The sequence below is a fragment of the Nyctereutes procyonoides genome, unplaced genomic scaffold, assembly GCF_905146905.1.
Source record: "Nyctereutes procyonoides isolate TBG_1078 unplaced genomic scaffold, NYPRO_anot_genome, whole genome shotgun sequence".
Classification (NCBI taxonomy): domain Eukaryota; kingdom Metazoa; phylum Chordata; class Mammalia; order Carnivora; family Canidae; genus Nyctereutes; species Nyctereutes procyonoides.
In genome coordinates, this window is record NW_026575024.1 from 27,773,333 (window position 1) to 27,799,998 (window position 26,666).

Sequence of the window (26,666 nt, forward strand, 5' to 3'; positions counted from 1 at the left end):
TTTCTTTCTCTTGTGCTTGCAGTTTATTGAACCTATTGGATTTGTAAGTTTATACCTTATATCAGATTTGGAACCTCTCAGCTATTCTTTTTCAGATATTTCCTTTGGGGACTTCAGTTACACATTAGTCTGCTTAAAAGTTGCTCCACAGCTCCTGATGCTCTTATTTTTTATTTTTTATGATTATGATTATTATTTTTTTCAGATTTTATTTATTCATGAGAGATACAGAGAGAGACAGAGACATAGGCAGAGGCAGGGACATAGGCAGATCCCAGGACTCTGGTGTCAACCACTGAGCCACCCAGGCATCCATATGATTATTATTTTTATCCTTCTCTGTGTTCCATTTTGGATAGTTTCTATTCGTTATGTCTTCAAATTCATTCATTTTTTTCTTCTGCTGTGTTTAGTCAACCATTAATCCCAGCATTTTTTTCATTGCAGACATTGTGGTTTTCATTTCTAGAAATTCCATTCAGATCTTTTAGTGTCTTCCATTTGTCTCCTTAACTTTTAAACATACAGAATATAGTTTTAATCGTTCTTTTAATGTTCTTGTCTACTACTTCTGTGTCAGTTCTGGGCCAGTTTCCATTGATTCATTATTGTCCTCATTATGGGCCATGTTTTCTTGTTTCTTTGCATACCTGGTAATTTTTGTTTGGATGCCAAACACTATGAGTTTTACCTTTGTTGGATGCTGTATATTTTTATATTTCTATATCTTCTTGAGTTTTGCTCTGAGATTCAGTTAGGTTACCTGGAAACAGTTTGATGCTTTCAAGTCTTGCTTTTATGATTTGTTGGGTGGGTCCAGAGCAGTGCTCTGCTGAGGGCTAATTCTTTACCAAGACCTTCCTGAATACTGTAACAAGTCCCCCATGGGTTATAATTTTTTTTCTATTAGGCTCTATTTTTGGTCCTATGTAACTGCTGGACACTGTTCTCTAGTCTTCTCCCATGTTTTTTTCCCAAATCAGAGTAATTTTACTGGACAAAAGCACCAACCAGTGCTCAGCCTAATACTCCAGGGGGTCTTTCTGCAGATCCGTGGAATCATCAGCTTTGTCTGCTCTAATACTGTGTCCTGCAAATTCATTCTCTTTGGTCTTCCTGGAGTCTCAGCTGAATTTCTTTAATTCAGGGAATCTTCTGGGTTTCACCTAGGTTCCCCTTTCCTGCACTGGGATCTGGAAACTCCTCCCAGGCAGTACACTGGGGCCATCATAGGCCTTACCTTGTTTGCTTCCCATCTGTGAGAGATCATTATCCTTTATTGCTTGATGCCCAGTGTCTTGAAAACTATCATTTTATATATTTTTCCTAGTTTATTTGTTTATTTCAAGTGGGAGAGTAAATCCAATCCCTGATACTCCATCTTGGGCATGAGCAGATGTTGAAAGGGAACATTTGAACACAAACTTGAAGGAAGTGATGGAATGAACCATGACAATATGGGGGCTGGGGGAGGAAGAAGATTCTAGGCAGTGGGAACAGCAAGTACAACAACTCTGTAACTATGTGCCTGAGAGTGTTTGAAGAACAGAAAGGAGCCAGTATAGATGGATCAGGGGATGTTGGGGGTGGGGGCAAGAGGGAGACAAAGTGACAGCTTTTGTAGGATCTTACAGGACATGGTAAGAACTTTGGTTTTTATACCAAATGAAATGGGAGCTATGGGAAGGTTTTGAAAACAGAGGAAACATTTTTTGACTTATATTTTACAGGATATCTGAGTTGATTGAAGTAACTGAATCAATTGAGAGATGCCATAATGAAAGCTTGAGACAGCTGGGAACTGATGCACTAAACCAGGCAACAGATGATGGTGACTCGGATATAACATTAAGGGGGTTAGTAACTAGGAGGGGGCTTGAGGGAGGCTCATGGGGTGCTCTTATGCTTCTTGATCTACTTGGAGGTTACATCATGTGCTCACTGTGTGAATATTCATAATCTGGATGTACATGTCCAGTTGTGGTCTCATCTACCTGAATATAATACCTCAATTTAAAAAATAAAATAGATATGGGGTACCTGGGTGGCTCAATCGGTTAAGCAACTTACTTTTGATTATGGATCAGGTCATGATCTCAGGGTCTTGAGAAAGAGCCCCATGTGGGGCTCCATGCTCAGCAGGGAGTCTGCTTGAGATTTTCTCTCTTCCTCTCCTTCTGCCTCTCGCCCACTTGCACATTTTCTCTCTCTCTCTCTCTCTGATAGATAGATAGATAGATAGATAGATAGATAGATAGATAGATAGATAGACAGATAAATTCTTAAAAAAGTAGATGGGGTGCCTGGGTGGCTCAGTTGGTTGAGTGTCTAACTCTTGATCTTGGCTCAGGTCTTGATCTCATGGTTCTGAGTTTGATTCCCCATTGGGCTCTCTGCTGGTTGTGGAGCCAACATAAGAAAATGATAAAAAATAGAAAGATAAAATAGAGAGATAAATAGGGTGGCATGGACCAGGCTGTTATCAGTGGAGGTGGGAAGAAGTGAGTAGATTCTAAACCTCTTTTTATAGGGCAGCCCGGGTGGCTCAGTGGTTTAGCACTGCCTTCAGTCCAGGGCCTGATCCTGGAGACCCGGGATTGAGTCCCACACCAGGCGCCCTCTATGGAGCCTGCTTCTCCCTCTGCCTGTGTCTCTGCCCCTCTCTCTCTCTCTCATTGTGTCCCTCATAAATAAATTAAAATCTTTAAAAAAATAAAAAATAAACCTCTTTTATAGGTAGATCCAATAAGATTTGAGGATAAATCTAATGTTAGATGTGAGGGAAAGGAAAGGGTCCAGGATAGTGCCATGGGAGGGTTTGAGCACCTTTTTTTTTTTTTTTTTTTTTTTTTTTTACCAGTGTATTTTGTGTGATGGATTGTGGCTGCCTTTGCCTCCATGAGGTTAGAGTCTCCCTGAGGGTGAAACTAACAATGAAAAAAAAATCAAAGTCAGGGGTTGCCTGGGTGGCTCAGTTGGTTGAGCATCTGATTCTTGATCTAAGCTCAGGCCTTGATCTCAGGGTCATGAGTTCAAACACCATGTTGGGCTCACACTGGGCATGGAACCTACTTAAAAATAAATAAATAAATAAATAAATAAATAAATAAATAAATAAATAAATAAAAGATCAAAGTCAAGGGGCACTGGGATGGCTCAGTCAGTTAAATGTCTGACTCTTGGTTTCAGCTCAGGTCATGATCCCAGGGTGATGGGATTGAGCTCCATGTCTGGCTCTGTACTCAGAGGGGAGTCTGCTTGAGAGTCTCTCTCTCCCTCTGCCCTTCCCCCTGCTCATGCATGCTCTCTCTAAAATAAGTAAGTTAAAAAAAAAAAAGAAATCAAAGTCAAGATGGAGAGAAAGACAGGGTCCTCACAGTAACATGTCAGCACCAGGATCCAGCCATACCTGAAGCCAGTGCCCTGGCCTTCTCAGTTATATAAAACAATAATTTCTATTTTTTTTTCTTCTTTCAGTTTTGACTGAAGAATCCAGATTGATATGACTTCCTTGCATGGTTTCCTCTATGTACACCATCCCAGGGACCCTTTATAGAAACCATTTCCTGTCCTTTTCAACACTTTCTTTCCTCTGTACCTTTGCTCCTGTGGGACTCCCTTTCTAGAATGCCCTTCTTTCCTTGCCTCCTGCTCTCACATCAAAATAGTCCTCCTGTTCAAATCCATCCTGACTTCATCAACTGAAAGTGGAACCGGCAGGGCCTTAGACACCAATCCTCCACCGTTGTGTGGATGAGAATATTGAGGTCACTCTGTGAGACATGGGCAGATTTGTGGCCAGGACTCCAGTGTCCTGATTCCCTCAGGGGCATTCTACAATCCTGCTTGTTCAGCCTTTTCTGTCCTTACCCTCACTCAGGGCTGAATAGACCTCTTCTTGACAACTTACATTCTCTCTCACACTGCTGGCCTTTGCACATGCCTCTTCTTCAGCTTGAGTTGCCTCACTCCTTCCTATCCTCCTGGCAAAGTTCTCGCTTGAACCTGGAGACTCTACTCAAGGATCAGACTTCTGGAAGTCTTCCCTTATTCCCAGGGTAGGTCAGTGTCCTGCCAGGTGCCCCCATGGCCACCTCTGGTACCCTCATAAGCCCATTCATCCCTCTGTATCATGGGTGTGTTTTGGGCAAGGCAACTGCTGTGGTTGTTCTGGCAAAGAAAGTTCCCAGTCAGCATTTGTTAATTGGCAAACATGGATGAGAAAGGACATTTTCTGAGGCAGGGGTCCGGCCACCACCTCTTTCTAGCTCTGTGGTCATGGGCAAGTCATTTCCTCTCCTTGAGCCTCAGATTTTTCAGCTGTGAAAAGGACGGGACATCATAGTATTTAAAACCTCAAGCAAAAAAAAAAAAACAAAAAACAAAAAAACCTCAAGCAGCTGGAATTTGAATCCTGGCTGTGTGACCTTAGGCAGATTACTTAAGCTCCCTGGCCTCAGTTTCCTCATTTGCAAAATCAGGATAATCAATGCACCCATCTTGTAAGGTATTTGTGAGCATTAAATTAGTGAGTATCAAGCTCTTTGAACTATATTGACGTATCATAGAAGAATCTCCAGATGATAACCGTTGAGCAACAGAAACCCGTGCCTTCCTGAGAGGAGAAAAGAGTCACAACTCATGAAGTGCTGTATGAATAGATTGTGCTCTCACTTAGTAAGCTGCCTGGGAAAGGCTCTGACACTAACTAGGAAAACACACGTCCTTGGAGAAATCATGCCACCTCTTTGGGCCTCAATTTTCTCATCTATAGAAAGGACGGGTGAGTTTAGGACAGTTAGGGGTTAGAGGCTTAGCCTATCTGAGGCTCATGACCAAAGCTGTGGATAAGTGCATGTCTGTCATGGGATCCTGGTGAGGGTTCCATGGGACAGTGTCTGCAGAGAATGTGCCAGCCAGGCCTGCCACATAGTGAGTGTTCAATAAATGTGCCTATCCTTTGTGCCACTGTTATTCTGGCCCTCGCATTCTGGGGTTCCCGGAGGCAGCGCTGGACAGGGGATATGCCAGGTACCCACAAAGGAAGGTACTGGCACATCACCCCACTGCCAGTTTAGAATAGCGAAGGCAACTGAGTGAAGTGTCCGCCTGTCTCCGAGCTGTATCTGATGAGCTGTGGCATCAGGGAGAAAGACAAGGATCGTGCCCACTAGAGAAAGAACAGGATACCACTGTGCCACAGGGATGGGCTGGCACTCCTACAAAGGCCCCAGGGCCAACAATATCCCTGTCACATATGACCACCTCACTATTGTCACCTGCCACCTGCTGGGGCATGAGGTGACAAGAGAGAGCAAGGTCCAGATCCTGGCTGCTCCCCCTTCTTGCTGCGTGACCTCGGGCAAACCTCTGTACCTCTCCATCCTCCATCTCCTCACTTGTCACATGGTGAGGCTTTAAGCACCTTAGCTTGGAGAGTATGGCTTCAGATCTGGGAGTGGTGACGGCTGGCTTAGGCTGGGGCCGGGAGGCCAATAGCACAAACCATCCCTGGACCTTTTCGCCAGGGTTAAGTGAGAGGCAGTTGGGAGCACAGAGGCCTCCCTGTAGGTCCAGAGGTGGAGCACAGACGGGCTGGCAGAGGCCCAGGGCTCATCTTGGGATGGAGACAGATTGGCAGACAAAGGGGAGGCAGGCGGGCTGGGCTGGGGTGCCCCTGGGGAGGAAAAGGAGAGGGAGGGTGTGGAGCAGGAGGGAGGAAGGCACGGCTGCGTGCAGCCTCACAAGCCCAGGGCCTGTGAAGTCTCCAGCTGGAGATTGGGACTGGACCCTTCCCCTGAATGGGGTGGGGAGGAGGCCCATTGGTTCACTCCTCTGGATTTGGGGGACAAATGAGGGAGGAACCCTGGGGGGTGAGATGGAGATAAAGCATTCTCCCCTTCCCACAAAACACAGCCTCGCCCTGGCCACGCCGCTACTGTGACACTGTGACATCTCCACAATCCCTCCCCTGCACGGTCATCAGGGCTTGACATTCTCACTCGAACATGCTGTCGAGTTCCCAGGAGATGCTTCTACCCTGCCTCTGGGTTGCACTTGGAGAACTGCTGCCTATGGTGTTCTGGGTCAGTTTGGGTCCCTCTGGTTTGGGTGGCCCCTGGTGCATACACTGAGATGGAGCTAGCAGGGTCAGAGGCTTGCTGGGGCCAGGTGCCCATGGAAGACGGCAGGGGAGAGCTTCAGCTGCTGTGCAGGGCTGGCAATGCCACCCAGCAGGGGGCTCTGGAGAAGAGTCCACCCCTTATCAGAGCCTGACATTAGGCAGCAAGGGTCAGGCCCTGGCTCCCGTGCTGGCTTGGACACTGGCTGGGATTGCCTGGGAAAACCGTGGCCCCTGGCTCAAAAGCTGAGAGGGATCCTGGAGGCTGTCAGCTGGCTGCTGACCCTGTACCCAAAGGACACGTTCTTTCTTGGAGGGAGACCAAAGGCCCCTTCTGTGGCTGCCACAGGCCTTTGCAGTGTGCCAGACTCTGGGCGGAGCATTTACCTAGATAAATGCCATTTTATTTATTTATTTATTTATTTTTTTTTGATAAATGCCATTTTAGAACCAACCTGAGAACTCAAAGAGAGCTGTCTCCATTTTATAGATAGGAAAAGTGAGGCGCTGGAAGATTAAGTGATCTACCCAATAGCAGAGCCAATATTCGAACCCCTCTCCTGCCATAGTGTTCATCCCTTGCAATTACCTTGGAAGGTGAAGCACATTAGCCTCTTCTACAACTGAGGAATCTCAGGTATGGAGAGGTCAGTAACTTCCTGGATGATGCAAGTGAAGTAAGTGGGGGCTCTGGGATTTGAACCTTGCTCTGACCCATCTCTCCTAATTTCAAGGTGCCATCTGTTGAATGTTTCCGGGGGTGCGTATAATAGCAGAATCTTGGGGCTGGAAGGAGCCCCCCTAACAATCTGCCAGTGGGGCTAGTGAGGTCTAACCATGCCTCAAATGCCTCTCTGAGCCCTGAGGGGCTCCCTGGTGTGTGTGGGTCATAGCCACCTATCATTCATGCATTCGGCACACAGTGATGGGCACCTGTGGGTCCACCTGCTAACTCAGGGCACTTGTGGTCAGTGGGGAGACAGACAAGGTACAAGGGGTCTACATAGACCTAGGGGCAGCACTGGGGATTGGGTGAGGCGGCTGGTACATCTAGGGCTGCATTTGGGGAGGCTTCCTGGAGGAGATAGCCTGAGAGGAGAGGAAGTGAGAAGGGCATTCAAGGCAGAGGAAGGAGTAGAAGCAAAGGCTTGCAGGTGGGAGAATTCATATTGCTGTTAGGGAGCTGATGGGGAATCAGCACCGGAGTGCTGAGATCATAGGGGAAGGTATGGCCAGGAATGAGTTGGAAAGTGGAAATCTGGCCTGGCCAGTGTGGTCAAGCACTGGATTGGAAACATGATCCCAACTCTGTGCAGGGCAGGGCCACTGTCTGTGGGAGAGCTGTCACCTCCAGGGCTCTGACTTTCCCAGAATTCCCTCTCGATTCTCTGACTCCTCTGTGGATTCCACCCCCTGCAAGGGCCCCCACAATCTCTTCTGATTTTCAGGCCCTTGTTGACCTGTGTAACGAGTAGAGTTTTGTGCAGATGGTAGAGTGTGACTTCCAAGGCTAGGTCATGAAACATCTCGCAGCTTCTGTCTTGGTCTTGGGTTCAACCACGCTGGGGAAGCTAGCTGCCATGCTGGGAAGTCACTCAAGCAGCCCATGGAAAGGCTTGTAAGGCAAGGAACTGAAGTCTCCCCTCCTACTGTGGCCGACTTGCTGGTCCTATGAATGAGCCATTTTGGAAGCAGATCCTGCAGCCCAGTCAAACCTTCAGATGAGTGCAGCCCCAGAACCAGGCAGCCAGACTGGCCTCAAATTCCTGACCCAGAGAAATCATGAGACCTACTAAATGATTCTTGTTATGAGTCACTGAGTTTTTGGGTGATTTGTACTGCAATATCAGATAAGGAGGGCCTCTCCACATCCTTCCTTGGCTCTGTTTTGCTCTGCCTTCTGCAACTTGTTCATTCGTTTGATCACAAATATTTATTGGACATCTGCTGTGTGCCAGGTGATGGGGATAAACAGGTTACAACAACACATCAGGCCCCCTCCCTCAGAGTCCCAAGATTCAGACCCCCTGGTTCTGTGATTTTCTAAAAATGGTCCATTAAGTCACCATTTGACTGTTTGAGCTGAATGTCTCAGAGTGACCTTTGGGGAGACCTAACCTCTTTTGAGAGCCTGATGAAAACCAAAGTCTCTCCTCTAGAAAAGTTCAGATACACACAGAATTAAATTGGGGCACAATTGAGAGGGATCCCAGGCTATCCCAAACCGGACTTTAGGTCTCCAGACTCCGAAGACCCCAAGTGGCCCCCACGGACATGTAGCACCCCAAGGAGGAATCAGCAGTGCCTCAGCCTCTAAGCTACTGTTTGCTTCAGCAGGTCATGTAGCCTGTGTGGAGGGCTTGGTGGAGGCTGAGCCCTGGGCCTGGGCTCTCTCCTCCTCTCCGCTGTGCTCTCCGCAGGCTGCCCCTGCAGGAGGCTGGTGGGCCTCAGGCAGCCATGCCTGGGAGACATGTTTAAGAGGAAGAGCAGGAGAGCCCTTCGGTTGTGTGCAGGCCGACTGCCTGCTGCCAAAGCTGAGGCCTCAGCCTCGCGATGGAGCACAGACGCTAGAGGGTAGGAGTCTGAGGATACAGCCTCAGGGTAGCAGCTGACCCAGTGCCCCTCTCAGGGAAGCCACTGTTTCCTGAGGACCCACCTGCCCTGATGTGGGGATCGGGACTGCCCGGTGAGTGATTCAGGAAGCAGAGTATGCAGCTTGGGGGGAGGGTGTGGGGAGGGTGGGTGGAAGGTGGCCCCTTCTCCCTCCTGAGTGCTTACCTCTCCCTCCTCCTTAATTCTCACCACCATGCCTTTCTTCCCATGTCTGCTTTCTTTCCTTCTGTTTCTCTTTTTTTTCCTTCCTCTCCTTTTTCTCCTTCTCTTGACTTTTTTCCTTCTTTTTTTTTTTAAAGATTTTATTTATTTATTCATGAGAGACACACACACACAGAGAGAGAGAGAGAGGCAGAGACAGAGGCAGAGAGAGAGAAACAGGCTCCATGCAGGGAGGCCGATGTGGGACTCCATCCCGGGACTCCAGGATCATGCCCTGGGCCAAAGGGAGGTGCTCAACCACTGAGCCACCCAGGTGTCCTGCCTTTTTCCTTCTTTACCCTTCTTCCCCTCCTCTTCATCTTCATGATGATTAAGAGCATGGGTTCTGGCTGCCCTGGGTTCGAATATCAGCTCTGCCACCTACTAGCTGTGATCTTGGGCAAGTTACATAACCTCTCTGTGCTTTGGTTTCCTGGGCTGTAAAATGGGACACTAACAGTATCTGTCTTGGAGGTTTCTCTGAGGAGTTACTTAGACCAGGGCCGTGCCCCTGTGCTAGGTGAGGGTCAGCAGCTCTTCCCTCCTTCCTCTTCTTCTCCTTACTGTCTGTGCTGTCTCCCGCCCATCCTCCTTCTCTCCAGGCTCTGCCCCAGTACTCACCGCTTCTCCACCAGGCATCTTGGGCTCTTGCCCCCACCCTCCCTGCTGCCCCATCCTTTCACTGTACAGAGAGGAGGGGGCCCAGGCTTGGGGCCAGGCTGCCCCAGGAGCAGTTGCAGGGCCAGGTGGTTGGAGCTCTTCCCCGGGCCCCACCCACCACTAGTGCGAGGAGCTGCCTTTGTGCCACCAAGTGACAGCCTCTCTTGGTGCATTTGGCAGAACCATGCATCTGGCCCGGGTACAGCTGAAATGCTCAGTCTGGCAGCAGCAGCCTCGGGAGGCAGGGTGCTCTGGGGTCCCCTTGTCATCCAGCGACATGGCCCTGCATGAAGGGTGTCCCCAGTCTGCTGTGGCCCCTGAAGCCCAGCATGTTACCCCCCACGCGGCAGGGTTGCGGTCAGTGTGCAGGCATGGTTAGCAATATCAGCCATCCTGAGTCCTTGCTTTGTTCCAGTCCTTATTGTGAGTGTAAATTCCTTGCATCTTTATAGCCACGGATGTGTATCATCCACCATTTTAGAGAGGAGCAGATTGAGTCTCAGAAAAGTGGAGGAAATTGCTCAAGGTTGGCCGAGTGGATGAAAGGACAAGTGCAGGAAGGAAGGCATTCTACTGAGGAGGAAACAGATGAGTCCTGGTCCACAGACGTGGATCCGGGAATCCTCCAGTACCTCTCAGCCATCAGGCCTGTGGGACTGGTGCTCAGCAGTGGGGACTCTGTCGGTTCCTTCTTTCGGGAGGAGCTTAGGAAGAGCAGCAGGCACGGTGCTCAGCCAGTGTCTCGGATTTCACAGTTCTTTGAGAGTATTGTCCTTATTTTCCAGGTGAGAAGCCCGAGGCCCAGAGAAGGCAAAGACCCTGCCTGAAGTCACACAGCCAGTACATGTGACTCTGAAGGCCCACTTTCTGTCTTCCAAGGTAGAGGCCTGGAGTGAGAGGGCAAAGGCAGGAACATGCCTTCTACCACCCTTCCATTCTGTTTCTGCTGGCAAGGCCAGACCCTGGTGCCCCTCTGCCCACCATTTGCCGAAAGGCACAGGCGTCTTCACTTCGTGCTGGAAACCAGGCCTGCCAAGGATCACTGTGCTCACCTTTCTTCCTTCCCTTGGCTTCTCTTTCCTCCTTCCTACCTGCCTGTCTACCTGACTTTTAAGTAAGATATAAAACAAAATAAAGTACCTGGAGTACATACATCTAATGTGTGCAGTTCAATGAATTTTTATGCAAGGACACACCTGTGTGACTACCATCCAGATGAAGATAAAGAACATTGCCAGGCACCAGCACACTCCCTCCTGCCCATCCCCCAGATAATCACCATCCCGATTTTTTTTTTAATTGAAGTAGAATTGACACACAATGTTACACGAGTTTCTGCTCTGCACTATTCTGATTTTTATCACCATAAACTTTGCTTGTTCTCAAAATCCATATAAGTGTAATCTAATCTTACTCATCGTGTCCATTGGACAGATGAGTAAAGTATAAACCAAAGAGGGGAGGTTGACCTGTTGGCATCTCAGAGCCCAGCGCCTTTGCACTTGACTTTAAGCAGAGAGATATGGGTGGTGGGCACTTCCTGGTGTCCCCCAGCATGCTTGTGCTTTGTTTGTCTAATCAGAGGAAGTACAGCTCCTAGCTCCTTGTTGACAGGATGGCTAGGTGCCTGATTGCTCATCCAGAGGGTCTCACAGGCATCCTGGGGTTTTTGCAATACAGAAACCTTGAGGTGGGTTGGCTCCCTTTAGGAGCTTAGGGAGACGCTCACTGTCTCTACTGGATTGAAGAACGCCCCCTCCCCCATTCATGTCCACCCAAAACGCCAGAATGTGACTTTATTTAGAAATAGTGTCTTTGCAGATGTAATCAAGTCAAGGTAAAGTCATACTGGGTATGACTACTAGAGTAGATCCTAGTCTGATGACTAGCGGCCTTATCAGGAAGAGAGAAATCTGGACCCAGACATAGACCTCCAGGGAGGACGCCATGTGGTGACTGGGGAAGATTGGAATGACGGGCCTACAGGCTCAGGGGTTCCAAGGACTGTGGGCAACCCCTATAGGGCCCCACTGACACCTTGATTTCAGATCTCCAGCTTCTAGAACTGTGAAATAATAAGTTTCTGAACCAGTTTGTGGTCCATTGTTACAGCAGCCCTCGAAAACAAATACAACATTCAAGTCTGACGTCTGGGATCTGCTGCCTTTGACCCCTACACCTGAAAATCAGGAGAGAAACCCCCAGACACACAGAGAAACTACTGAGAATGTCCCCCCCACCTCAGGAGAGAAACCCCCAGACACACAGAGAAACTACTGAGAATGTCCTAGCAAGAGCCCAGAGCTCAGGGCACAAATGTTTCCTTATTGGGGGTGGGAGACAGAAAAAGACCTCTCCTCTCAGGTACCAGTTCTTTTTTTTTTTTTTTTTTAAAGATTTTATTTATTTATTCATGAGACACAGAGTGAGAGGCAGACACAGGCAGAGGGAGAGGCAGGCTCCCTGGGGGGAGCCCGATGTGAGACTTGATCCTAGGATCCTGGGATCATGACCTGAGCCGAAGGCAGACACTCAACCACTGAGCCACCCAGGTGCCCCTCAGGTGCCAATTCTAAAAGCAAGAACCGAAAAAGTATCTCAACAGATGACCCTGACGTGACACCAGAACATTCCAGAGTGTCACACAACCACAAAATGAACAGCTGGCAGCTGCTGCAAGAGCCGACCACGCTGCCAGGCAGATGTGCTTTCCTCTGGCAACAGCTCTTGGTTTTATTATTCCCATTTCACAGATGTGGAAATGGAGGCTCTGGGATATTATGTGACTAAAGCAGCAGGAGTGACAGCCCAGGCTCTGGGACCTTGTGACTTTGGGTACATCACTCCCCTGCCCTGAGCATCCTGTTAGCTGAACCATAAGTAACAAGATGCTCTCCTGATGGAGCTGCCTTCTCAAGCATTGTCACGCTGCATCTTTGCACCAGCCTGGGAGACAGTTATGAACAACCTCATCTTGCAGTTGGAAACCCCAAGGGTCAAGGAGGAAAGGGATGTGCCCCAGGGATATGCACAAAACCAGAGACATGAAAGCAGATCTCATCTTGCACAGTTGTTTTGGAATTTGAGTTGAATTCAAGATAACAGCGTGAATGAACCTGATACCCAGTGGACGCTTAACAAAGGCTTGCTTGAAGTCTCACATCGGGTCAGTGGCTAAAGAAAAAATCCACACACAGGTCTGCCTCACCCCAGAGCCCTTTGCAGCCCCTTCCTCCACGTGAGGCCATGAGGATGGTGCCTGGCACAGAGTGAGCTTTCCAGAAGGGTTAGCTTAGTCCAAGTATTACTTTCAGAAAGTTTGACAACGTGAATCTTATGCAAATATAGTGAGCATGTGTTAGACGTTTATTTAACTCATTAATGAGGGAACCGGCAGGATGGTCAGGCTGGTTCAATGGAGGACAGGATGGCCAAATTAGAAATTAGGTACAAAACTGGTTAATGTCTTACAGGGCAACAAAACCATAAGCCTTAGCATTACTTTTAGTACAGGACAAAAATCATTTGCAACTGTGCATCTTTTATAAGTTAAAGTGTAACTTCACTGAGTGGGAAGTCTGATCAATAATAAACAGCAAAGTCAAACAAAGGTACATCTCCTAGACAATCAGGTGGCCCCGTTAGGCCGACTGGACAGTGTCTTAGAATGAGCTCGAAAGGGCACACTGGCTTCCTTTTGTCTCATGCCTACGTTTTGGATAGTTTTCATTACAGCTGTTATTACCATCACTACTACTACCATTATTATGATTTCTCTTCCCTCTGCTTAAAGGCAGTTCACAGAGCTCACAGGTTCCTCTTATGGGACACACAGACCCCAAAGGCCCCTTCACAAAGGGCCAAGGGCAGAGCCCTCACCCACAACTGATAGTCTGGGACCCACACTGGCCAGACAGCCGAGCCCACCCGGGGTGACAGCAGAGGGGGCCTATGGTGGCGTTGTTGTGTAAATAACCCTGCCCTGGAAAGATCTCTGGTATCACTTGTCTAGTAAAATAAAGCCGTCCATAAATAATAAAATAAAATAAAATAAAATAAATAAAATAAAATAAAATAAAATAAAATAAAATAAAATAAAATAAAATAAAATAAATAAAATAAATAAAGCCGTCCATAGAGGAGAAGTGGGAGTGATCCCATGCAGGTTCATACATGTGTGTATGTGTATTTGCAGTGTGCATACATTTCTAAGCATAAACGCATTTCTACGAATAAGCATAGATACATTTATTTCTACCCCTGCATGTAGAGAAAGCTCTCTGGAGAAATACCCACCACTCCCAACTCAGTCACGCTGTGGGGGTGCAGGCTGAAGGGGAACATCCTGTAGAGCCCACTGCATTGTTTACATTGGTTACCCCCACCTTGTTACCTTTTTCCTGCATGATCTCTAAAATAGATTAATACATGTACCCATACTGTGTATATATGAGAGATTTCTGGAAGCTTGTCCTGGGACTAGGAATCGGTGGGGTGCGGGGCTTTCCCACCGGTTCCCTCCGTGCTCCTTGGCTTCTCATCACCGTTATTCTGTCGGGCCACGAACACCCCTCCGGCGCCTCCATCCCCGTCTCCGGGCCGGAGCCCAGGCTTGCGGGCGGGGACCGGGACGCCCACCCCGGGGCGCGCGGGGTGAGCCGCAGGAAGGGTGCGGGCTCCGCAGGTCGCGCTCGCCGCTCCCGGGCCCGGGCCCGCAGCTGACGGTGGGGTGGGGGCGGGGAGCAGATGGACTGGGCGCCCGACGGCTCGGGGACCCGGGTCCCGTCCAGGTGGCTCCGGCCGACTCCCGGGCCAGCTGCGGGGGCCGGGGAGGGGCGGGCGGCCCGGATGGGGAGGGGACCCCGTTTTCCATGACAATGCCAAGGCGGCGCGTACAAAGGAGCCGCAATCAGCGTTTTATTGGTTCGAGTTAATTATCTGAGGCGGGAAGGGGGCGGGCGGGGCCCGGCGATTCCCCCGTGGGGTTGGGGGTGGGCTGGGGTGGGGTGGCGAGCCCCGAAGGGGAGGGGGCGGTGGGAAAGGGGCTTGTCTCAGTCTCGGCAGCCGGGGGCCTCGGTGGCAAAGCGCCATCGCCCCCTGGTGGGTACCTCATTCATTCGTTCCCTCCCTCCCTCCCTCATTCATTCATTCATTCATTCGCTCACCCATTCACTGTGTTGCTCTGCGGAGCATTGCAAGAGTTAGTCTAAGTCCTGAGAACAGGGCCCTGAGGCAGGTGGGGCACATTTTTTTAAATGCCGGGTCTTGGGCTGGGCACCTCTTGGTTGCCATTCTCACCAGCCAAAGGCTCTCAGGCTAGTGCCGCAGGGAGACTTACAATTACAACGCAGACCGGCAAATGCTAGATAAAGGGCCGCATCGCGGGATGGGGAGCCCAGAGGACCTTCGGGAAAGAAGGGCTTCCTGGAGGAGGCACGGTTTCAGGCAAGACCTGAGTGATTTGTGGAAATTAGCTAGGTGAGGGAGCAAAAAGGGTATAGGTGATGAGGGCCTTGTCGCAAAAGGGTTCAGCAGGTGCAGAAGGCTTGCACAAAGAGTAGGTAAGGTGCACTCTGGGAAGAGAAGTTTGCTGGGGGAGGATCCTGGAACCCACCATGCAAGGGTGGAGCTGGGTAATGAGTTAGATAAGAGGGCTGGGGTCAGATGAAAGCATAGGCTGTGGGTGGGGTGGCCTGAGAACACCTATGAGATCTCCTTTAGGTTTGGGGAGAAGTTGGCTGCCCCTACCCCATTTAAATTGCTCCCAAATGGATTTGGACCTTATTATTATCCCCCCTTGACCACTGTCCCATTGTCTCCATGTCTCCCTTCAATTTGCCCTTCAATCTGCCTGCACGCTATTCCCCAAAATGACATTTCTAAAAGCAAAACTATGTGGTGCTACTTTTCAGAGTTATGATACCCAGGGTTTATAACCAGTGGCTTTGACAAAAAAAAAAAAAAAAAAACCAAACCAAAACAAACCTTTAATAATAGTTGCTTAAGCAAAGTAGAGGCATTTCCCTTTCATGCAAATAAAGTCTGAAGGTAGGCCATCTAGGGCTGGCATGGTGCTCCATGGTTTGGAGAACTAGACTCCTATCTTGATATTCTAACCATCCCCAGTATATAACTGCCATTTCGTGGCCTGATATGGCTGCTCAAACACCAACCATCACATCTGCATTCCAGATGGAGAGCCTTCCAGTCATCAGAAAGGAGAAAGGGGTCAAGAAGGGAGGGAAGTCTCTCTAAAGGCCCTTTCTGGAAGTCACATGTGATCCTTTTACTTAGATTCTATTGGTCAGAACTTGATTATATGGCCACACTAACCTGCAAGAGAGCCTGAGAAATATGGTCTGGTTCCAGGCATCATGTGTCCAGATAATAATTGGAGTTCTCTTTCAAAGGAAGATAGGGAGCCTGGATATTGGAGATTACCATCTGTCTCTGTCACACTCAAGAGTTCCACTTCTAGGAGTGTGTCTTACAGGTGCACTCAGCCATGTGATATATCTACAAGGTTATTATATCTACAAGATATATTCTACTACGGCATGTTGGTGACAGCAAAAAACTGGAAACATGAGTAGGGGGCTTCTTGTCAAATTTTGGGACATCTGTACAAGGGAGCACTATGCAGCCATGAACACAAATGAACAAGCTCACTATGCACTGATATGAAATGACATTTCAGATATCTCACTTTGGAAAACAGTTTGGCATTTTCTTACAAAGTTAAACATATACCTACCCATGACCCAGCAACTATACGTCTAGGTTTTTACTTCCCACCCCACCAAATAAAAATATTTGTCCCCACAAGGACTTAGGCACAAATGTTCATAGCAGTCGTTTGTGATAGACAGCAACTGGGTACAGCCCAGTGTCCATCAACTAGTGAACGGATAAGCAAACTGATGACTCCATATCTTGGGATATAACCCTGCAGTATAAATGAGTGAACTATTGACACGTACAACAACGTGGAAGAAAGATCTCAAAGCACACTGAGCAAAAACAAGCTGGACACAAAAAACAGCTTGCTCTATAGATGCTATTTACATCAAATTCTAGAACAGGTAAAATGAGTCAAGCCATGGTGCCAGAAACCAGCTCAGTGGCTTCCTCTGGGAATGGCGGAATTGATTGGGAAGAGGCATGAACAAACCTTGGGAGCTGGAAATGTTCGGAATCACGATTGGGTGTGGGCCACACACATTCATTGCTCTGTATGTAAATTATACTTCAATATTTTTAAAGACTTAAAAAAATTTAAATTTATTTATGATAGAGAGAGAGAAAGAGAGAGAGAGAGAGGCAGAGACACAGGCAGAGTGAGGAGCAGGCTCCATGCTGGGAGCCCGACAGGGATTCAATCCCAGGTCTTCAGGGTCACACCCTGGGCCAAAGGCAGGCGCCAAACCGCTGAGCCACCCAGGGATCCCCTACTTCAATATTTTTAAAAAGCAAGGCGCAGAACAGTGAGCAAATTATGCTATATGTTTCAAATGAAAAGAAATTTGCTTGTATCTGCTTCGAGTCTCTGGGACAGGCTGGTAACAATGGTCGCCTATGGGAGGGGAATGGGTGGCTGGGGCTGGGAAAGATGGAGACTTTTCTCCATATCCTGTTGCACCTGTTTACCTTGAAGGACAGAGGTCAGTGTACTATGTAAATAGAAACTAAAAAGGAAGAGATGGGTTATGTGCAAATTTGACATCGACAAGCCCCTGCTGTCAATCCCTCGGTGGCTCCCCTTTGCCATCAGGGCCAAGTTCAGAGTCTGAGCGGTCCCTGTGTCACCTGCTCCCCCCACCCCCACCCCAGGCAGCACCCTCTCTGGTGGCTACTTGCTGCTACCCGCAGACAGCTCAGCGCCAGGCTCTCTCAGTCCTTTGTGCCTATGCTGTGACCTCAGCCACTCTTTTCCCATAAGGCTCAGCTGCTGGTGAAGCTCTCCCCAGCCCCCAGCCTGAGTCGGTTCTCCTGTCCCCTGTGGTCCTGCTGCATGCTGCCCCACCTCTTCCTCATCCATCCAAACCACCGTCTTTATTGGTGCTGATTGTGAGCTGGATCCCTGGGGTCCCCCGAGACAGATGGGAGCCATCTTTAGGGACAAACCTGCTTCCATGTCTTTTCTCCGTCTGATAGAGCGCTTCTCCCGCCCAGAGATTCTGAGAGTCCCCTCTCCCTGGGCCCAGCTCTGGCCTGAGGCAGAGCCTTGATAAAATGTGTTGTTTTAAAATTAAGTGCTTGTTGCTCAGAGAATATGTTTTATGACAAGGCCAATGGGGCCTTTTAGAATATGTAGAACAAACACACCGTTGTGAGATTATTGATATGTCTGAGTCCTAATCCCAGATTCCTGTGAGTGTGGAAATGGGGTCTTTGCAGATGTAATCAAATGTAAAGTCATGCCGGGTGAGGGGTGGGCTGTAATCCATGGGCTGGTGTCTTTATGAGAAGAGGGAAATCTGGACATAGACATAGTTGTACAGGGAGGTCTCTGTATGGTGATGGAGGCTGAGAGCAGAGTGATGGGCCTATAGGCTGATGAACACCAGAGATTCCAGGAAGCATTCTCCCTGGAGCCTTTAGAGAGAACAAGGCCCTGTGACACCCCAATATTGGACTTCCAGCCTCAGGACTGGGAGATAATAAATTTCTGTTGCCTTAACCTCTGATTTTGTGGTAATGTGTGACTTGAGCCCTAGAAAACTATATACACACTAAACTAGTCAATACCTAAGGCAATTAAAGGTAGTGACGAGAACTTTGGAAAAATAAAACAAAACATGGAAACCAGGCACGTAACAGGGTGTGGTTGGGAACAGCATCACCTTAGCCAGGGTGGTCAGGGAAGGCCTCTTGGAGGAGGTGATGTTTCAGTGGAGACTGACAAGATGAGGACCCCACCATGGAAGCAGGAGGCAGAGGTACAGGGGGCAGGTGCCAGGCTCGGCATGTTTGAAAGCTACTGGAAGCAGGCCTGACAATGGCGAACACCATGCTGGGGTCTTTGGGGAAGTCCCCAGGACTGAACCAGGAAGGGACTGTCCTGTCTTTGCCTCCGTAGGTCTCAGGACCTGCTGTGGGGCTGATGCAGGTCACCCCTCGGCCTGGGCCGGCTGGCAGCCGATGAAGGAGGCCAGCTTCCCAGCTGACACTCTGCGCTGTAATTGTGATTAACTACCGGGTCCTCTTCCCTGCTCAGGCCTGAGGCCGCGGGAGGGACAGCTGCAGAGTGAAGCAATGAGGCCAGGAAGGGGTTAATGGGCTGCCCCTCCATCTGAGCCCTTCACACAATGAGGGGAGGTTGGGGGGGGCTCTGGTGGAGGCCTGTGGCATCAGCTGGGGTGAGTGAATGGAGGGGACAGAGGCCTTGTCCCTGGGGACAGGGCAGTACTCTGTGGGGAGAGGGGTCAGAGCCCTCCCCCCTGCTGTTATTTCCATCCTTCCCCATCTTCCCCATCGTCCCCTCCCCTCCCCACCCAGCTTGAGCATCCCAGACAACTGCCCTCTGGGCTCTAAAGTGGGCAACATCTTCAGCCTCGAGGAATTCTGAAGCACAGTCTGAAAGTCAAAGAATTGCAAAATCGTGAAATGTCACCACTGAGGGGGAGCTCATTTATTCCTGTCGCTTTCAAACTTTTTGGCTTAATTATTATTAGCATTGGAACCCAGAGCCTCCGCCCCCACCTCATTTTCTCCCCTAATAATAATAATAAATAGTATGTTGATTACATGGAAAGCAGCCTGGGCACAAGCCTAAATCATTCATCCCCAGTTCTCACAAATGTCTCACTTACACAACCACCACCACAACCGATATATGGAACAGTTCCCTCACCCCCAAAAAAGTTCTTTCATGCCCCTTTGGGGTCAATACCCTTTCCCCTGATCCCTGGTGGAGTAATGGCCCCTCAAAGACATGGAGTTCTGGTCTCTGAGTTTTGTGTTACCTTATTTGCCAAAAGGATCTTTGCAGCTGTAATCAAATGAAGGATCTTGAGGTGAAGAGACGAGTGGATTGGGACGCCTGGGTGGCTCAGTGGTTGTTCCGCTCAGGGTGTGATCCTGGGGTCCAGGATCAAGTCCCACATTGGGCTCCTGGCATGGAGCCTGCTTCTCCCTCTGCCTGTGTCTCTGTGCCTCTCTCTCTCTCTCTCTCTCTCTCTCTCTCTCTGTGTCTTTCATGAATAAATAAATAAAATCTTTTAAAAAAAGAGAGATGAGTGGATTAACCAGGTGGATATTCATGCCATCATGTGTCCTCATGCGAGAGAGGTGTGAGTACCTGTCTGACTCAATTGGAAGAGCATGCGACTCTTGATCTCGGGATCATGAATTCAGGCCCCACGTTGGGCATAGAACTTGCTTTTAAAAAAAAGGGACACAAAGAGGCAAATTTGCGGACAGGAAGGCCAGTGACCATGGAGGCAGAGAGTAAGGGATGTGGCCACAAGCCAAGGACTAACTGGGCCACCAGAAACTGGAAGAGGCAAGGAACAGCTTCTGCTATAGAACCTTCTGAGGGAATGCAGCCCTGCAGGCACCCTCATTTCAGACTTCTGTTCTTTTTATTGCCAAGTGGTATTTCAGTGTATGGATACACAAAGACTTATCTATCATTCACCAGTTGAAAGGCATTTGGGTCATTTCCAGGTTTTGGCAATTATAAATAATGCTGCTCTGAACATGTGCACACAGGTCTTTGTGAGGACATAAATTGTCATTTTTCTGGGGTTGATATCTAACAGTGGAATTACTGGGTCATAGTGTAAATAAATGTATAATTCTACAAGAAACTGATGAACTTTTCCAATGGGGACTGTACCATCTCACATTCCCACTGGCATCTAATATTGTCAGATTTAAAAAATGTCTTGGCCATTTACATCAGTATGTAATGACCACAGGGTTATCACGAGGATTGAATGAGTATATTGCAGAGCGGGATGCCTTGCATAATAAACGTGCTCCCTGCCTTGGGGATGTCAGCTCTTTCTTCTGTTATCACTGTGGGGAGGCCAGGACATAAGCAGTGCTGCAAAACTCCAAAGCCAGGTGGGCCAGGTGGGCTATGTGGGGACATTGGGAAGTTGGCAAGCATGTGCACATCTGGAAGGCTGGGGTCTAAAGGAAACAGTGAGGTAGAGGTTTGAGTGCGGCTGGTTTTCCAGGGAGTGCCCTGAGGATCTCAGAGAAGTGAGGAAAGCAAGGTCAGGCATTTGCGACAGAGGTCTTTGGCCAGTCCTGTCAAGAGCTCTGGAGCTGGGACAGCCCTTCAGAGATGTCATACCGTGAGACAGGGAGGTCAGGCCTCTTCACCCTTCAGTGACCAGTCTTTGGTGTGGCTGCCCCTGGGGGAGGGGAAATCTTAGGTACAGCAGCCCCTTCCCCCCCAACCATCAGCAGCCAACACTGAAGACATGTGGGGCCTGGTGCCCTGATCTAGGTGCCATCTGCCAAGGGGAAAAGCAGGCCCAAGTGGCCAGAGCTTTCAAGTTTTTAAAACTAGCTGTAAATCTAGATGTTGAAGTTGTCTCCTCATTTTTTATTTTTATTTTTTTAAAATATTCTTTTTTTTTTAAATTTTTATTTATTTATGATAGTCACAGAGAGAGAGAGAGAGAGAGAGAGAGAGAGAGAGAGAGGCAGAGACACAGGCAGAGGGAGAAGCAGGCTCCATGCACCGGGAGCCCAACGTGGGATTCGATCCCGGGTCTCCAGGATCGCGCCCTGGGCCAAAGGCAGGCGCCAAACCGCTGCGCCACCCAGGGATCCCTATTTTTTTAAAAATATTCTTAAAAAATTATTTTATTCATAGAGATGCAGAGAGAGAGAGAGAGAGAGAGAGAGGCAGAGACACAGGCAGAGAGAGAAGCAGGCTCCATGCAGAGAGCCTGACATGGGACTCGATCCAGGGTCTCCAGGATCATGCCCTGGGCTGCAGGCGGGGCTAAACTGCTGCGCCACTGAGGCTGCCCGTCTCCTCATTTTTTAAAGTGCTGGAAACTCTTTCAGACTTTTAGAACATGCTGTGAGGAGCTAACATGCCAGGCCTCAGGGCTGGTTGGGGGCTGGGGCGGCCTGCTGATGGCCCCAGACGTGAAAGCTGCTCTGTCACCATCTGACTTCATGTTGGTGTCCGCTTCCCCACCAGGTGAGCTCTCCAAGGCAATCACCTTTGAGTTGCTCCACACAGCCTCACCAACATATAGGGCAGGGCTTGGCATAAACTGAAAGGAAGAGAAAGTGGAAGAGGGGAGAGCCAAGCTGGGTGACTTGCCTCAGCTTGCAGGGTATTTATTTGCAGAGAAAGGCGTTAAGTTTTGAGTTAATTTGTTACACAGTATTTGACAATGGATACCTTACTCTGGAATGTATGTAATGCACTTTATTACATATAAAGACAATTTCACACGGCACACATCAGATTCATCAAATGCTGTTGCCTCGCCCTTCAAAACATACCCAGAATCCAAATACTTCCTCCCACCTCCAAAGCCACCACCCGGGTCCACAGTTACCATCTGTACTCTCCTGGGTCACTGCCAAGCCTCCCCACTGGTCTCCTTGCTGCCCTCCTGCCCCTCCCTGCAGAGGTGGCACAGCCATGGGAGAGAGGACCCCATGGCCTCCTCTGGGGACTTTAAGGAGGAGGCCTCCTTGGGGAAGCAGGAGGGGCCCTTCTGTCTCCTCTCCCCCCACCACAGAGGCCTGGCTCCCCAGGGGGCAGGGCAGAGAGGGTGGTGTCGAGGCCAGGTGTGGTCCTGAGCACTTCATAGCACCCAGGGCACCTGGTACCTCTTATGGTTTGGAGCCCTCGCCCTGGCTAAGTGGGTAGGGGATGCGCCTGCGTGCATTCCCAGCAGGGGTGGGGTGAGGTGGGGCTTGCATAGTGGTTTAGAGCACAGCTCTTGTGTTCTGGCTGTGTGGCCTTGGGCAATTTGCCTAACCAATTAGTGCCTCTATTTCCTCTTTTATAACAGGAGACTAAAAATACTAATACATTCCTCGTAGAGCTATGATGAGGATTTCATGAGTTAATAAGTGCAGAAGGGTTAGGACAGTATAATCACATGAAGGAATTACACAAGGGCTGGCTCTTAATATTATTACAGGCAAAAGATCAAATCCCAGCTCTGCCATGGAAATGCTATGTGACTGAGTGCAGGTGACTTTGCCTTTTTGGACTCCGTTTCCTCACCTGTAAAATAGCATCATTTTGGCACGATCCATAGGGCATTTGTGAAGATTCAAGGACATGGGAAGGCCTCCCCCTGGTTCAAGGTTGGTTCTTGGTTATGTAAGGATGGGAGCCTCTGGGTATCTGCCTATATGGCCATGACAGGCACTCCTGTGGCCTGGACTCATGCATCCATTCTGAACGGCGCCCCCTCCTGTAGGACCCCAAAAGATTCGGCACAGCCCTTCCTTTCCCCCTATTTCCTGCTTCTTGGGCTGCAGCGCCACCTGCTGGCCGAAAGCTGCATTGCATGCAGAGCCGACCACCTGCTTGGAGGGAAGGGAATAAGCCCTTGAGCACCGGGTATGTGCATCTCACACACACACACACACACACACACACACACACGCGCGCGCGCGCGCGCGCGCGCGCGCGCACGTGTATGTGTGTATATATATATGTATACATATGTACATACATATATATATGCCAGGGTAGGTGTCAGCCTTTTTCTGTAGAGACTGATCCTCAAGGGAGGTCACACAAAACCAGCTGTGAAGCTGGGGAGCTGGGGTTCACGTCCACACCCCTTCCCCGCGCCCCACCTCCCCCACTCCAAACACCCTTCTACAGTGAGTTCAATTTCTGGACCCTCTCTGCCCCTCTGCTTAGAGAGGAGCCAGGACCTGAAATCAGGGTCCTGGAGAGAATATCAGGTCTGTTCCCCCAGGACCCAGATTGAAGAAGGAAGAGCACTAGACTGGGAATCCCCAGGCCGGGGTCTCACTCTGGCTCCCCCAACCACCAGCGGAGCAACCTTTGCAAAATCCTCACCCATCTATTTTAGCCCTTATCATTTTGAATATAGTCACTGAAGGGGGAGCACTTAACACGGGTGTTAGGTTCTAATGTGAGGAGAAAATGATAGAAATAGACAATTTTCTAAGACTTCAAAAAATCCTTTAAATCACTCGTAAGTACAGTTTTCTGAATGAGTCTTTCATAGTAGTAAGCACACCGGACATAAAGACGGGTAGTGTGTGGCAGCTGTCATATAGGTTTGCAAACTTTGATTTTCAATTCAGCTCTCACTCAGATTTGCAGGATTCGGCTTGCACAGCCCCTGCATCTGGTTCACTGCAGGGCTTCTGTCCAGGCACAATAACCCACACTATGTACATTGTTCTCCTTCTCTCTCTCTCTCTTTCTCTCTCTCTCTGGACACACACAGATGTGCTTCTGAACTTATGTAATAAAAACAACTAACAGTTATGGAATATTTATTATGCATCATCATAAAGTTCTGGGCCCTTTACTTCACGAATTCTTATCATCCTTCTAGAAATGCTTGGAGAAAAGTACCATTGTTACAGAGAGGGAAACTGAGGTACTGAGAGGTTAAGGAAGTAGCCCAAGGTCACACAGCCAGTGAATGGTAGAGTGTGGACTTGAAGCCAAGGAGTCTAAGACCAGAACCGACATTCTTTTTTTTTTTTTTTAAGATTTTGTTTATTTATTCATGACAGACACACACACACACACACACACACACAGAGAGAGAGGCAGAGACACAGGCAGAGGGAGAAGCAGGCTCCATGCAGGGAGCCTGATGTGGGACTGGATCCCGGGTCTCCAGGATCACACCCTGGGCTGAAGGCGGCGCTAAACCGCTGGGCCACCCCGGCTGCCCCAGAACCCACATTCTTAACTGCCATGCCATCTACTTGAGTGGAAGCCCTGTGGGAGCTATGGGTACCTGCCTGTGTGTCTGTTGTCAGCCCACAAGCTCCATTAGGCAGGCTAGAACCTGGTCTGGGTCATCTGTGTACTCCCAGTACTGGTCCCTTCCAGCCAGGACCCACCTCCGGGTGCATGCAGTAATTGTTGGACGCATGTGCATGGCTCACTGAGCCCCAGCGTCTTCATCTGTCAGACACACATGACAGCACGTCAGATTGCTGGAGGGCCCAGTGAACTGTCGGCGGGCCAGCTCTCTTTAAAGACCCTCCGTTCTCCTTTGCCCACTTCCTGTTCATCTCTGTCTCAGGCTTTTAGTCTGCCCAACTGAATGACCTGAACCAACCTGGAAGAGCTGATTATGTGCATATTCCCCAACTCTGCATGCAGTAACACCGTATTTGTAGGTTGAAATTAGCAGCAGGGAGTGTATTTACACTGTGGAAATTGGTAATGGTACAAACAGGATAATTTCCCCTTAGAGATCTTAAGCAGTTACTACTGCCAGGAGAGAATGGATCCTCTAGACACCACCTTCAGGGAGCAGCACGGTCGAGTAGTGATCTCACCTATTGGCTCTGGAGCCAGACCACCTGGCTTCAAACTCCAGCCCTATCACTTACCGAGTGTGTTATCTGGTTCAGTTACTTAACCTCTCTGAGCCTCATTACCTTTTTCAGTAGGGATTCAATGCAATGTAAATGCTCTCTCAATAAGTGTTGTTTATTAATATTACAAATCAGCCTAGGAAGTGGTGGGACTTTCTTGTTTCTCCATCTGAGGAAAAGGGGTTGATGGGAATGGGGATCTGTGATGTCAAAGGGGAACCTCAGACAAGGGCAATGTATAACCCCAGGCTGAAGCCCTAATGGAGGGGTCTTGAACGCTGGCAGACCAGATCTTTGTAAGCCAGTACGGGCTGTGTGCATGACGACTGGGGGCCAAGGATCTCCTTCAGTTCCAGGGCAAGGGCAGGAGGGGGTTGCTGTTAGCTCATAAGCCTGGGATGGATTTGGGGGAAGTAGGTGATCTAATCAACAATTCTCTCTGCCTTCCCCTCCCCTTTCTTGCCAGTGAGCACTCCTAGGGGGACGTTGTGGGGTTGGTGACATATGAGATGTAATGTATATGACAAAAATAGTACAAAAAGCGAGAAGGAATACAACTATACAGGAGTAACATGTTGGTATCTGCTATGAAGGGAGTATAAATCTGAAGTAGAATCTAACAAGCGAATGTATGTATGGTAAGCCTAAAGCAATCATTAAAAAAAAGTGAAAAAAGTTAAAGAAGCTGGAAGCTTCTAGAAAGCTTTCAGGGCATATGTCTAAGCATGACTTCACATCACGCTTTTGTGAGCATTAAGTTAGTTAACTCATAGGAAACACTTGGAAAAGTATTTGGCATGCAGTAAGCATATAAATTTTAGTTGTTCTTTTTTAAAATTTATTTATTTATTCATGAGAGACACTGAGAGAGGCAGAGACATAGGCAGAGGGAGAAGCAGGCTCCCTGTGGGGAACCCGATGTAAGATGTGAGACTTCATCCCATGACCCTGGGATCACAACCTGAGCTAAAGGCAGATGCTCAACCACTGAGCCACCCAAGTGCCCAAGTTTTAGTTGTTCTAATCCTCACAATAATTTTATGGGACAAGCTTCTTTAGTTTCCCTATTGTAAGGTAAGGAGAGAGCCTCAGAGATGCACAAAAATTGCCTGAAGTCACACAGCAAATAAGCAGGGGAGCCAGATTAGAGCTCATGTTTGTTAGACTTCAAAGCCTCATCCAAATGCATAGAGAGGCAGGTCTAAGGATTTCCATCACCATGTTGTTTTCAGTAGCTTAAAATCAGAAACAGTGCAGATGTCCACCATCAGCAGCTTGTTCAGTAAACCCTGTCATGCCCAGCCAGGAGGTGCTTCTTGCTGAGTACAAGAAATGAGGTCACCCTGTACACAGGAGCATGGGACCATCTTTAAGACATTTTGTTCAGTAAAAAGGACACCTGAAAAAAAAAGTTCCATAACCCATAGGAAACAAAGCCAAACATTCCATAAAATCTAAGAGTGCGTGTGTGTGACCTATAGAGGCTCATATGAAGCAGATGAAGGTGATTTAAACAATAGGATCTATTTAT